At 50.3% G+C, this 12,278-nt stretch overlaps 1 protein-coding gene across 1 annotated transcript in view; it reads left to right on the plus strand.

Annotated features, from left to right (window-relative positions):
• The window catches only part of LOC119462084 (rho GTPase-activating protein 18), a 229,414-nt gene that overhangs the window by 170,769 nt on the left and 46,367 nt on the right, over nucleotides 1-12,278 (plus strand). The gene's annotated exons all lie outside the window — the stretch shown is intronic.

The raw sequence follows: 12,278 nt of genomic DNA on the forward strand, positions 1-12,278 counted from the left end.
TCCCTACGTTGAGAAACAATTTGTCCAAACCTTGTTTGTGGTAGCTCTCGCAATTCACAAGTTGCATTACAGTGGACAACCTGTATGTGGCGCGTACAGTGTTCCTCAAAGGCTGCCTATGCGTGCGTGCTTACCTTAGGGAAGAGAGTTGGTCGAAGTACGTTTCTATGGAGCGTGGGCAGTGGTGTAGTCAGTATTGTTATTATTTATTTGAGGGGGAGGGGGGAGGTCACGTACTTGACCGGGCAGGGGGAGCGGTGGTCCACCCCTCCAGCTGCGCCACTGAATGGGGGACAAACCAAGTTCTTTCATTGCTTTCGTTTTTGAGGCCTCTGTATCATGAATGTTTATGTGCACGAGTAGCCCAGTAACTCCACGAGTAGTGCACGAGTAGCTCCACCATGGTAAGCATTAACTGTTGGCATGCTTAATCTATTCTATAAACGCGTTTCAGTAAGTTACGAATGTTGACTTTCCTGGTTCCATACTAATAGCATCATCAGAACGTCGGATACTTGCGTGTTTTAGAGGAATTAATTCCTCGCTACGCGAAGTGATGTTTCTTTGAAAGAAAAAGACACGAAGAGCAAAGAACGATGCTTTGATGATTGCAGCGTGACCTCCTAGATTGTAACGGTGCCCCTTTCCGGTGCGGATGTACAACCCCTTTTTCGACGCTCTCCCGAACTGGTCGGCAGAAAACATCATGGAGGTGCCCTAGTGCGATCCTTGAGTGCGATCTCGAAGGCTACAACCGCCGTTACCTTTTATGAGCGCTGTGGAGGCAATATCTGACCATAACGAACTCCTGGTGGCCTGTTTTTGGCACCCACGTATGTTGTCAAAGCGACAGGGCGGGCGAGTCGACTGAGGAAGTAGTATATTCGTTACTCTCAGATTCTCTGATAGTCAAGGACGATTGCCTCTTTCATATTCACGGGCTGGTGCAACTCATATACCCCTATAAAAGTTGGCTGCTCGAAGAAGTGCGATACGCTGCTTTTTGGGACACCCGTGTGTAAACATTACATGTTACTCGTTCGGTTGCGACAATTGAAATACCTGCGAACAGAAACAACGAAGAAATAATGATGCTCCCTTCGTAAAGTCAGCAGCAATGCTTCGCCTGTCACCCACAGACATAAAGATGCGCCGTGGGAGAGCTGCGAACGATGGTGAGAACGAAATTTTGCGGTTAATATTTAGGCAAATCGAAATAAAGTAACCGAGACGCGATGCTAACTTCGTTCATTTATGACCATCACTTCACCGGGAATTGTATTTGTCAGTCGTGGCTGTCAGTATGCAACTGCAACGTGTCTCTTAATGACCACGGTGTGGCGACATTTTGTTACAACCGGCGCCATTTCACGAGAAAACAGCAGCGCGCGCGAGCTATGTAATAATCAACTTTGTCCGCGCTCGGTAGTGCGAGCTTTTTTCTAACCGCCTTGGCCGTAACGTCAGAGTCAGCATCCAGCTGTTGTTGCCTCCTACGATGTCGTTACGGGGGAACAGCGCAGTAACCTGGACGAAGACAAAGTTAGGCGCAACGACACGCGTACAGTTGCATTCAATATGATCTGAAACACGGTGCCCATTTCCGAAGGGGCTCCAAGACTGCACTGCGGTGCCGACATACGAAAAATTGGTCCAATAAATGCTAGTAATGGGAACGGCCTTTCGTTCTCTACGTTGTCGGCGCCACCGACAGCGCCACCGCGAACGTCTTGGAGCCCCTTTGAGCAGGGGCACCCTGTTGCCTCTCTTATTGAACGCGACTGTACATAAGAGCGCTGTAACTGCGCGGTTCTCTTTAACGACGAACATCCAACAAGCCTGACTCGAAACGTTTGCTCATCCTACGATGTCACTGGGTCGTCACATAGAGGGTGGAGCGTGTCAGACACGCACACGCGGTTCTGTAGCTTTGCGTTCCCAGACGCCTCGAGCTATATACATATAGGAGAGGACGACTGCTTCCCTCACAGTTTGTTCGCTTTCTAGTTCGGGCAGCGATCATTGGTTTCCGCATGCCATCAGTTGACTGGATTGTTCCTCTCGGAGGCGGCGGCGGTGTCCCCGAGACAATGAAGTCCTTGTTTTCCTTTTTAGTCCGCAGTTAGTCGCGTCTGGTGCTTCGCATCAAAGGTCAATACCTCGACCGTTGCTGGACAGTAGGGCGGCGACGACGCGTATATATAGACGAGACACTTTGGCCGATCCAGACCCTCTCGCATACATGCCTTGTCTCTCTCTCTATCGGCCTCTCCTTCCCTTGCCGAACGCACTGCCGCCTCGAGAGGCCGTTCGTTGAGACGGGGAACTCTCCGAACGTCCCGGTTCGGGCTGCGCACTTTCCCACACGGCCGCTGCTGGCAGTGATCAAGGCTGGGGCGAGAGAGATATAAAAATAAGATGTAGAAAACAAGAGAGGAAGCATGGAATAAGTTTCACGGAACGAAGGCAGCTGTGGCGTATCCTTTCCGTGTGCTTGCTACTGGAGTAAAGCTTGCGAACTTTTTTTTTTCTCTCCTTTCAGTTGCACGCTGTGCGGGGAACCACCTGCGCACTATACGTGTAACCTGCTTGGCTAATGCCATCGCATTTTCAGTGGCTTTCGCGTAGAGCGTATTACGTGCCTCGCGTGTTTTTCGTGTCCCCGAAGAAACAGGAAGCAGAATTTAAGAGGGTAAAAAAAATAATGAAGGAAGAAACACTGAATTCGGGAGGAGATGCTGTTGCCCCTTTCTCTCGGTGAACAGTGAGAGAGTCGGTGCGAGCAATCCGGGTTGGAACGTCCTTTGCTTTTACTAAAAGCACCGTCGTGTCGGTCGGGCGGGGGAGCCGTCGTCGACTTGGACGCGCCGACCCGTCAGATGCGTCGAGCCTTGCGCGTGCTTCTTCAGGAAGCTCAGAGCGGGTTGTCAGGTCGATTTAAGCGACTGTCTCCGTGTTAAACTAGAGAGAGAGCGAGGGAGTGGAGAAAAGGGTGCAGCAGTGAAAAGGGCTGTAGGAGAAAGCCGTCCAGCAAAGAGTGGAGGAGAAGCGTCCAAGCGTGATCGGGCGGTTCTCGTACAAAGTGGGCGCCCCATACTACTATATAACGTGGCCGGCGCTCTCCGCCGCGCTCTCGAAAGGCGAGAATAGCAAGGTGCCCCGATTCCGCGCCGGCCTCTCTCTTCGACGTGTTTGCCGAAGTATTCGTCGTTCTCTGGAAGGCGAGCCGTTTTCCTGGTGGCCGCCGCGCCGGGCTTCCGAGGAGGCGAGGAGGTTTTTTTTGGGAAGGGGAAGGCTGGACGTCGGGACCGGGATGACCAGCCAGCCGTCGGCGAAGTACTTTAGTTCCGCGGTCGCGGCCACGATCATCTGGCCCCGATGGCATGCTCGACTGTTTGCCGTCACCGTCCACTTCTATCGCTCCACTCGATCAATCAAGTGACGCGCGTGCCGAACTTCGTTATGCCCCGGAGGAAGAGCGACTGTTCTCTGTGGGATTCCCGTCCTTTTTGCTTCTTTCCTCGTGATTGAGGCTCGTTCGTACATCGGGAAAGACGGGGCAAGGCCAGAACGGGACGTTCCTCTTTGGCTCCCCTGCTCCGCTGCTTGTTCGGAAAGCGACAGTAAAAAACAAAAACGCTTTCGCTTCACGACACTGGCGGAAACCCGAGTTATTCGGCAGGAGTGTTAACTTCGGATAGGTCTCAGGAGTTAAGCAGGTGCGGACACCGATTGCGGAAACTTGAAGAAGCGGTTCCTGATTTCGGCACGACTTCCTTGTCTCTGCAGGTGGTTAAATCTGATCTCACGTATGCCCGAAGCGTCACTGACATTCCAGGGTCCTGGCGATTAGGTGTCTCGGGTCGCACTTTAGAAATCGCAAGGCTCTTCGGGGATTTTCGGTTGATCGATGGGGTAACGCTTGAGGAGGGAAACACCCTTCTTTCGAGGAATCCTGTAGCAGTTCGGAGAAGTTTTTTTTTCTTCTCCACTAACGGCTCCTGTGCGTGGATTCAAGCGTATAGCGATGACTATATCTGCCCGCGGAAGTAACTCTGTACGCACTCTTCCGTTGCTGTAATAAAGGAAAATTTGTGGCGGTAATGAGAACAGCCGGGTACGTCACGCTGCCGTGCTGCCTATAATTGAAAATTACACGCCGCGATAACAACGGTTCGCGATGAAAGTGACGCAGTCAGAGGGCGTAGCCGGTGCTTCGCGCGTAGAAGGTGGTTTCGAGTTTTGGAAAGGTAAAGGCGAGATAAACCCCGAAGTGGCGGCGTTCTTATATAGGCTATACGCACTTCGTTACAGTATCCAGAACTATATTGAGCTAGTTCCGTCATGCTGTCTTCCCTGTCGTATCCATCAGTCCATCGCGGGTGCTTATGGAGCCGGAAATTTTTCGTTCTAATGTGGAAACCTGTGACAGGGACAGGAAGCGGTGTGCCTTTCTGTTTGTTCAAGCGTTTCACTGAAGGCATCGCTCGCGTGCCCTGTCGCGCTGTTCGTTTGTTACACTGACATCCTTCACGGGTGCGCCGATGCTTGAATTTCCTGGATTCCCCTCGTCGTTATGGCGTATATAGGAAAGGAAAGAATTGGAGGCGCTTTGCATTTTATTGGCCCGCATGCGCGTACCTGACGACCGGCGCTGGCCGCTGGCGGTGATGGCCCGGGGGCGGGCGGGGCTGTTCGTTTGTTGGGGCGGCGAGAGTTCTTCTTCCGCTTCCTGAAAGTACAGACACGCGAAGATATACGCGAAGTCTCGTTGCGTTTCTTTTCATTTTGTCGGCGTGTGGTGTGTGTGTGTGATTTGACGCGCTTGGCAAGGTGTTCTGCCGCATGCATACATTGCGACGACCGAACAGTGGCAGCGTGACTCGAAACGCGTCGTTTCGACGAGCACCCTGTTCTCGTGGATTTGTGGGCCGCGAGAAAATGTGTAAAAGTGAGACGACGCCTTGCTTGAGGCACGCGTTGTGTACATCATTGCTGAGACATAGAACAAAGACTGCGCAGTCCGGCTGGATTGCAGTAATTGTATCCAGAATCAAGCGAGAAAAACAAGTTTGAGGAAAAAAAAAAAAAGGTATAAAAATTTATGTTCATTCCTTTTTTATTCTTTTTTTTGTTGTTGTTGCGCCGAAATAGAGTGCTTTAAACATACCGTACGGTAAAGTGTCTGGCAGCACTGCAAGTCCGTGTCCGGTTAAAGGGAGCTGGTACAAGGCAGAGCTTTATTACACTATCGCACGTACTGATGTTGAAATGCGGCAGGGTTAGAGCTTTCTATTATAGGGCACGGGGTGTCGTGAACCGAGAAATGCATTATATGTATGGTTTAATCTTCATATTCGACCAAGATATTAAGGAATAATGCTTCCTCTGATAAATTCATTATCATGGGAAAGAGTGATTAACTAAAATAGCGTAAACCAGTGTCACAGGCATGGACAAAATTATACGGACCAAGGATTCGGTGATAAAGCCGGCTGTCTTTTCCGCCTATGAATAGAAATTGAAATTGTGGACTGTAATCCGAATTTGGCATGGTGAAATTTGCAGTGCACCCTCCAATTTCAATTTTAATTTCTGCATTTGAGTTATGAATAAGTTTAGTTTTCGTTTCGGTGAGCCTGTGGTCCGTATGACATACATAAGGGTTACTACATAAGGCTTACTTGCATGAGGGTTACTTGCATGAGGGTTACATGCATGAGGGTTACTTACGTAAGCGTTACTTACATTAGGGTTACTTACATAAGGGTTACGTAAAGTGCTTACATAAACACGAATCTAAGAATTATGAACGAAACGCTGTTTTCTATACTGAGTGTCCGCTTTTGTGAGGGTGATGCCAACTGCCATCGCGCTAAACTCTTCGTATTCTTCAATGTTTCGTCGAGCTTCGTTCAAGCTTTGTTCTAGCTTTGTTAGTGCTGTTCGCTCGAGATCCTGGGCTAGATGTCTTACAACGAATAGCTGTGCATCACTGATTGAGCAGTCGATATTTGATCGGCGGCGTCCCGATGATGCTCTTGAGGCGCTTAGGTTTTACGTCCACCTATACCGATTTTCAGTTCAAACAACGACCAACACTTTTGCGACGCTGGTCGAGCCTGTAAAGGATGTTACGCTTAAGTTTCGTTATCACCGTTATCGATTTCACTCGCATACTCAGTGACTTATGTATGCCGACTAAATATGGAAGTCAAGACATGCTTGAAATCATGCTGCATATCACCGCTGGGTCCGCTGCCTATCCTGGCAATCAGTTATATTCGCTTTTCTTCCGTAGTTCCTTCGTCATACATGGGGGACGCACTTGACCAGTTGTTGAATGTACGGGCGCTTGTTTTCACCAACAGTTATTGTCCCTGCGATGTCTCTCTTCTATATACGCGCGCGTTCTCTAAATCCTCCTGAGACACCCTGTACACCTTATCGCGCATCACCTTCAATCCTCTTCAAAAGTAACTAGGAAGTGATTAGGTAATATATTCGACCAGTATATTATAGCAGATGCGTACGGAACTGTATGAAAGTGGTTTAATCGCATTATTGCCTCCAGTTTCGAGAATATTGAGAACATTTTGATATAGGCCGCTGTGTCGTCGTAGACCACGGAAAATGAGCGCGATATGGGTTTCGAATATCGCGAAATGTCGCGAAAATTCAGGACGCAGCGCCAGCATGGCAACCAACCACACCATGTTACGTCTTCATCTCTGTGTTTATGCAAGGAAAAGCAGGTATTGCCTTATAAACACGAGGAGATGGTTACTTTGTCCATGTACACAGAGAGACATTTTCTGGCATCTATCAATGTGCTAAAAATAATAATAAAAAAGAAGAAACCGTGTATAACATGCAAGTGCTAAGACCCACTAAAAAAACAAAAAACAAAAAAAAAAAAACAACAAATTTCTTCCCTGAGCTCTCTGCAGGTCTTATGAGGATGTAGCTTTCAGCCTGAAAGGAGCCGCTTGCTGTGGAGCGTTAATATTCTCGCAAATGCCGGTGTATGAAACGGCGTCGTCGTGACCTTGTCTAAGGGCGCCGCGCGGTGGGCTATTGACCCTTGGGCCCTCGCTTAGCTTCCTTTCTCGCTCGCGTGGTCGGTGCGCTCCGAGGTCGACTGGAGAACCTTGGCCCTTGTCTGGACATGAACTGCGCACTTACGTGCTCTTACGAGCGCGGCTATTAGGCTCGTCCCCATGACATGATAGCGTAGGGAGCAGACAGTGCAGGTGTTAGCGGCTTACAGAGGAGCCTCGCAGCGCGACATCACACAGCGAGGCGCTTTCGGTCACACAGTGCAGTCACACAGCGTCACATTCGGTGTAACAAAAACCAAAACTGGCCAGCTCTACCACGTGAATTTTCTCGTAAGGCGAGATCAATAAACCTGGTGCAATTAGTGAAACTTCATTTTCGGAAGTGACGAACGGTGAAGGAGAAAAGTGTCAACGTATTTGTTCTTGTGCTCTTCTTGGCTTCACTGCGCATCGCCGTGCTTCTTTGCTTTAAAATACGCGCGCACGTCACCGCGGCCTGCAGTTGCAGCTGTGGTTCCTAGTCCGACTACTCACCACGGTGTCTCAGTGGCTATGGCATTCTGCTTGTAAGCACGAGTACGCGGTTTCGGATATCATCCGCGGCGACCACAATTCGATGTGGGCGGAATGCAAAAAAAGCTAGTATACCGTGCCTTTGGTGCAGGTTAAAGAATTCCAGGTGGTCGAAATTAACCCGTAGGCCTCCACAACGGGGCCCCTCATAGCCCTGTGTGTAGGTTTTACTATACCCCCACCCCCATTTTTTTCTTTTTCTTTCCTAGTCACTGAAGATGAAGTTAAAGTATTCTCTTGGTCGATGCTGCAGGAATGTCGCTTCTACATGTTCCTATAGTGACGCGCGCAATTTGCGTATTTGGCATTTGCGATACTCGGCATCCGAATTGTAGTGTACGCTCGTCGATGGCCCGATTTTCAGCTTTCAAATGAAAAAAAAAAAAGAAAATAGCCGAATGAAAGAGAGAATTTAGCTTCCGAATGGAACACCGGAACACGGTCCACAGGGACAAGAAGAAACGGCCCCAAGCGACAACCACATGGAGCGTATTTGAGACTATATCTTGCGCGTTGCGTCGCCTGTGCATCGGGGCGTCCATTCGGCGCTACTCGCTGTAACCGCGCTGTAATCCCGTCCGCAATGTGTTAAAGAATAAAGTGTGCACCCCATGAATTGCGTATTGGCGACATGAGTGGCGCATATCTTGCTGCGCGTAATAAAGACGGCCCGACGTTGGACGACGCGACGCCTAAAATAAGTCGGAAATACGCTTCGTGCGGTTACTTCTTTATATACCGTTAGCACCAAGCTCCGTCACCATACGGCTAGACAGTTTATACGATGGCCAGCCGTAGCGACCTCCACGCTGGAGATAGATATCGAAGTGACAGAAAATGAGAGAAATGTGGAGAAAATTGTTCGTCGTCGGGGGAAAATTCTGGCTTCAAGCCGAGGAGCGCTGTTGCCCGCGGGAGCCACGCCCAAGAAGGAAACGCGTATACGCTAATCTTCCCCAGCGAGCAAAAAAGAATTAGTGCGCGTCTATCGGCCCGTTGCCGCCGCCGCTGCGGCCGAATGGGGCGAACGGAATCGCGCGCGGTGGACCAAGCGTTGGGCTGTCGAAAACTTCGCCTTTCGCAACGCAACTGGAACTGGGTTTATCCCCGTTTTTCTTTCCCCTTCCCCGCGCTTGGACTTAGCATCGATAGAGAAAGCGCGCCGAAAATACTTTACGGAAACTAAATTGTTCTTTTTGTTTGTTTGTTCTTACGCCCGGAAGGGCGCAGAGGTGCCCTGTTGGAGGACCATACCGGAAACAAGTTTGGGGACGCAGCGAAGGTCCTTTAAATTCCGCAACAGTATATAGCCTTACGCTGTTTCGGTTGCGTTGGAATTCGTGATACCAAAAGGAAGCACAAGCGTGAACTCTTGAAGGAAATGGGAAATCTTGTTGCAGGTGCTCGCTATTCAATAGACATATTCCGATCCGCGCTGGTCTGTTCTATGTTTCGTATGTTTATCTCTCTGGTGGTTACAAGTCTATGCCTAATGTTTCTGAGTTATTATTTCGCAAACTTCTGCGGTCACTGTCGCTCTGGGCGCACTTTCTGCGTGGTAAATAGAGTAATATTGGTTTTAAGCGTAGTAATCGCGGTTGATCGAGGCGTACACTGAGCATTTCGGCTCAGTCGAGGTATGATATAGTGGGAATGTTTAAGGTAATTGCTTAGGGCCTAGTGTTGCCGCCGAATACTATATTGACACGTCCGCTTGCGTGAAATAAGAAAGAAAAGCAAATCACGACTGCATACACACTGCTTGCTACTGAAACGCGCGGATTTACGACCCGTCAGAACGATGTCCTTCAACTTTACGCGGTTCATCATTGTAGAACAATATCAATCTAGGCAAATCCACGCGGCATTGTCCAAGTGGTATAAGGGGATGCAACATATTCGTCAGAAAAATGGAAAGATCGATTTCACTGCTGGAATTGGCAACACCACAGTCAGTGGAACTGCTAATAAGAAATCGGAATACATTTAATGCGGGAACAAATAAGAAGAAAGTTACTACTGGCGCCAAACAGCGGAGAACTACGTTTTATAAGCTCAATGTATTCACTCACGTGATGCACAAAAAAAATTTTTTTTTTCGCCCGTGTTTGGCGCGTTATCATCTTGTTTCCGATTCTCCATAAAACGTCAAGCTTTCCCAAATACTGTAAGTACCCCTTTTAACGTATAGAGGCAGTACTCCAAGTACACATACACACGGAGGTCGCGATAAGCACTTGTCACGATAAAAACAATGTTGTTAACTGCACTACGGGCTTTGGATAGCAACACTTACGCTTTCTTTAGCGCGCACGCGCAGTCGAAGCTCCTCGAAGAGATTGCTTCGCTGGACCGAGAAGGCGACCGGCGACATTGAACTGCTTTCACGCGGAGCGCGAAGGTGAACGGCAAGATCCGACACGACATGCGTGTACGATGGCGCTTTCGCCTGGGGCGTAAACCAGCGCTCTTATTCTCCGCAGCCACGTGCCGTATACAGAAAAGGAAAATAATGTTGTCTCCTATGCTCTCATTAACACTTACGGAAAGAGAAAGGAATAACGGGTCTGAACAGATGACTTTTTGTGTCACTCGTTTCTTCCTGAAGTAATAAGGCATGGAACAAACTGCCACATCCTGTCGCGATTGCAAGTTATACAAGCAAAGTTTTGTTGTTGTCTGACAAGCACTTAGACAGGTTGTATGCCTGAGAGCCAGATATATGTCTCGTGAGTGTAATGTTGGGTTTGCTTGTGCACTCAATAGCGGACTTATTTTGTTACAAGAAATAAAGAAAATGCGTCTTTAGGTATGCTTTATGTACATGCAGTATGCAATGTTGCTTATCTTGTTTTTCCGCCCCTGTAATGACACTCAAGAAAGTGTCGACACTATTTCCTAAATAAATGAATGTGGCTCCGCTGCTCCCGAGCCGATAAAAGCGGGTACACATTTAGCGCCGGGCGCAGTCTCGCGAAGGGGCCTAATTTTCTCCGAGGACCGAAGACCGGCAGGAGGAGGAAAAGCCACAAATGCGGGCCAGGCCTACCTGGTTTCAGGAGGACAAAATCGCGGACCGGTCTTCTCTCTTGGAGCCGACGAGAAACCGGCGTTGCTCTAACGAGCACGCTCTTCCAGGGCGCCGCGTGTCCGTCTGGTCGCGAACTGCACTTTCGCTGCAACCTCTTCTCAGCAGTTCCTCCGCGGTGTACAACTGGCGGGGACAGAACTCAGCAGAAGATCCGGGTCCGAGGCAAACGGGCACAGCGTCGACGTCTTCCCGGCGTTCGCAGACCGGCGACGACGTGGGAGACACGTCCGTCTTCTTGTGACAGATTGGGAAGGTGGCGTCCGTTGGCGCTCTGTAGGGCCGAGGTGTCCAGCTACGGCTTCGGCGGAGATGCGGCCGGTCTCCCAAGGACGGGCGCGCTTTCTTCAGGCTGCGTTTCTTCCCTCTTGCCCGCGTGGCCCCATTTGGCCCAGTTTGGGGGCGACGCGAGAGTTTCCCCCTTTGGGTGCGAGCGCGTACGCACACACACGTACACACACACGCGGGCAGACACCGGGATAAAAAAAGCCAAAGCGGCGCAGAAACAAAGCGTCTGGCGCGTGACTTCAGCGCCGGATTCCGTGTACTCTCTCCCTCTTTCGTACAGCCCGCCAGTCCCGCCGCTCCAACGCTTTCTCTTCTCGCCAGGAAAACCGCTACTTGACGTCGGGTGGACCCCCCCGGACGAGGTGTCGCGGCCAGCTGTGTTCGGGGATTTTCCCTTTCAGTATATGACGCCTTCGTTCCAATGACAAGAGGGCGCGCTGTTCATTTATGGTTGGACACGGCTTCTGAATGGGCATCCACTTGGACCAGGGACTGTCACAGTGGTTGAACAACCGGCCCGCGTCGAACTAGCATTCTTGTTGAACACGCTAGCCACGATTCAAAAATTGGTCCACGTGGAATCAGCGTCCGCCTAGACCCCCGTCGCAACGCTTCCACAGCAGGACCGCGTCGATTCAGCATCCGCCTAGACCGCTGTCAGAACGACTTGAACACCGGCGTGGAGAGCACAGAGATCTGGTAGGCCACAGAAAAGTGTAGACGAAGAACATCTTCAGCTCGGTTAAACTCGAACAGAGAGGGAGGACGGTCTTGGTTCTGTTCCTGCGATACCTTGATGGATCAGGATCAGGCTATACCCATCAAGTCTCTCTCAAATTATGTCTTGGTCCTGCATTCCTGGCCCTGCTCCGTAATGCAGACGTACAGCTTTAGAGACTGCGCACAACAAGACAGGCAGAGTAGTTGACGAAGACCAGCGACTCCGTCTTGCTCGCGACCTTGGTGCTCCAACCGTGCACAATTTAACAGTACCAAGCTAGCCGGCCCATATGAACTTTTTTTCCGGCGTGTCGCGGGATGCACTACGTGGCCATTTCAGCAGCACTGTGAGTTGCGGTCTAGTTTCGCCGCCTGGAGCGGACAAGATAGCAAGCAGACTGTGGCGGCGGCGGTGGCGACTGCCTCCCGCCCGCGCGCTGGTGGTTGGCTCCGCGATGCGCCTTCCCAGGAAAGTCGGCGTACGCAAGTGGCGGCGGCACCCAGCTCAGCGAGCGCTACTACTCGTATACTAGTTCACGAGCGATAGC

This window comes from Dermacentor silvarum, chromosome 8 (genome assembly GCF_013339745.2).
Source record: "Dermacentor silvarum isolate Dsil-2018 chromosome 8, BIME_Dsil_1.4, whole genome shotgun sequence".
NCBI classification, from domain to species: Eukaryota; Metazoa; Arthropoda; class Arachnida; order Ixodida; family Ixodidae; genus Dermacentor; species Dermacentor silvarum.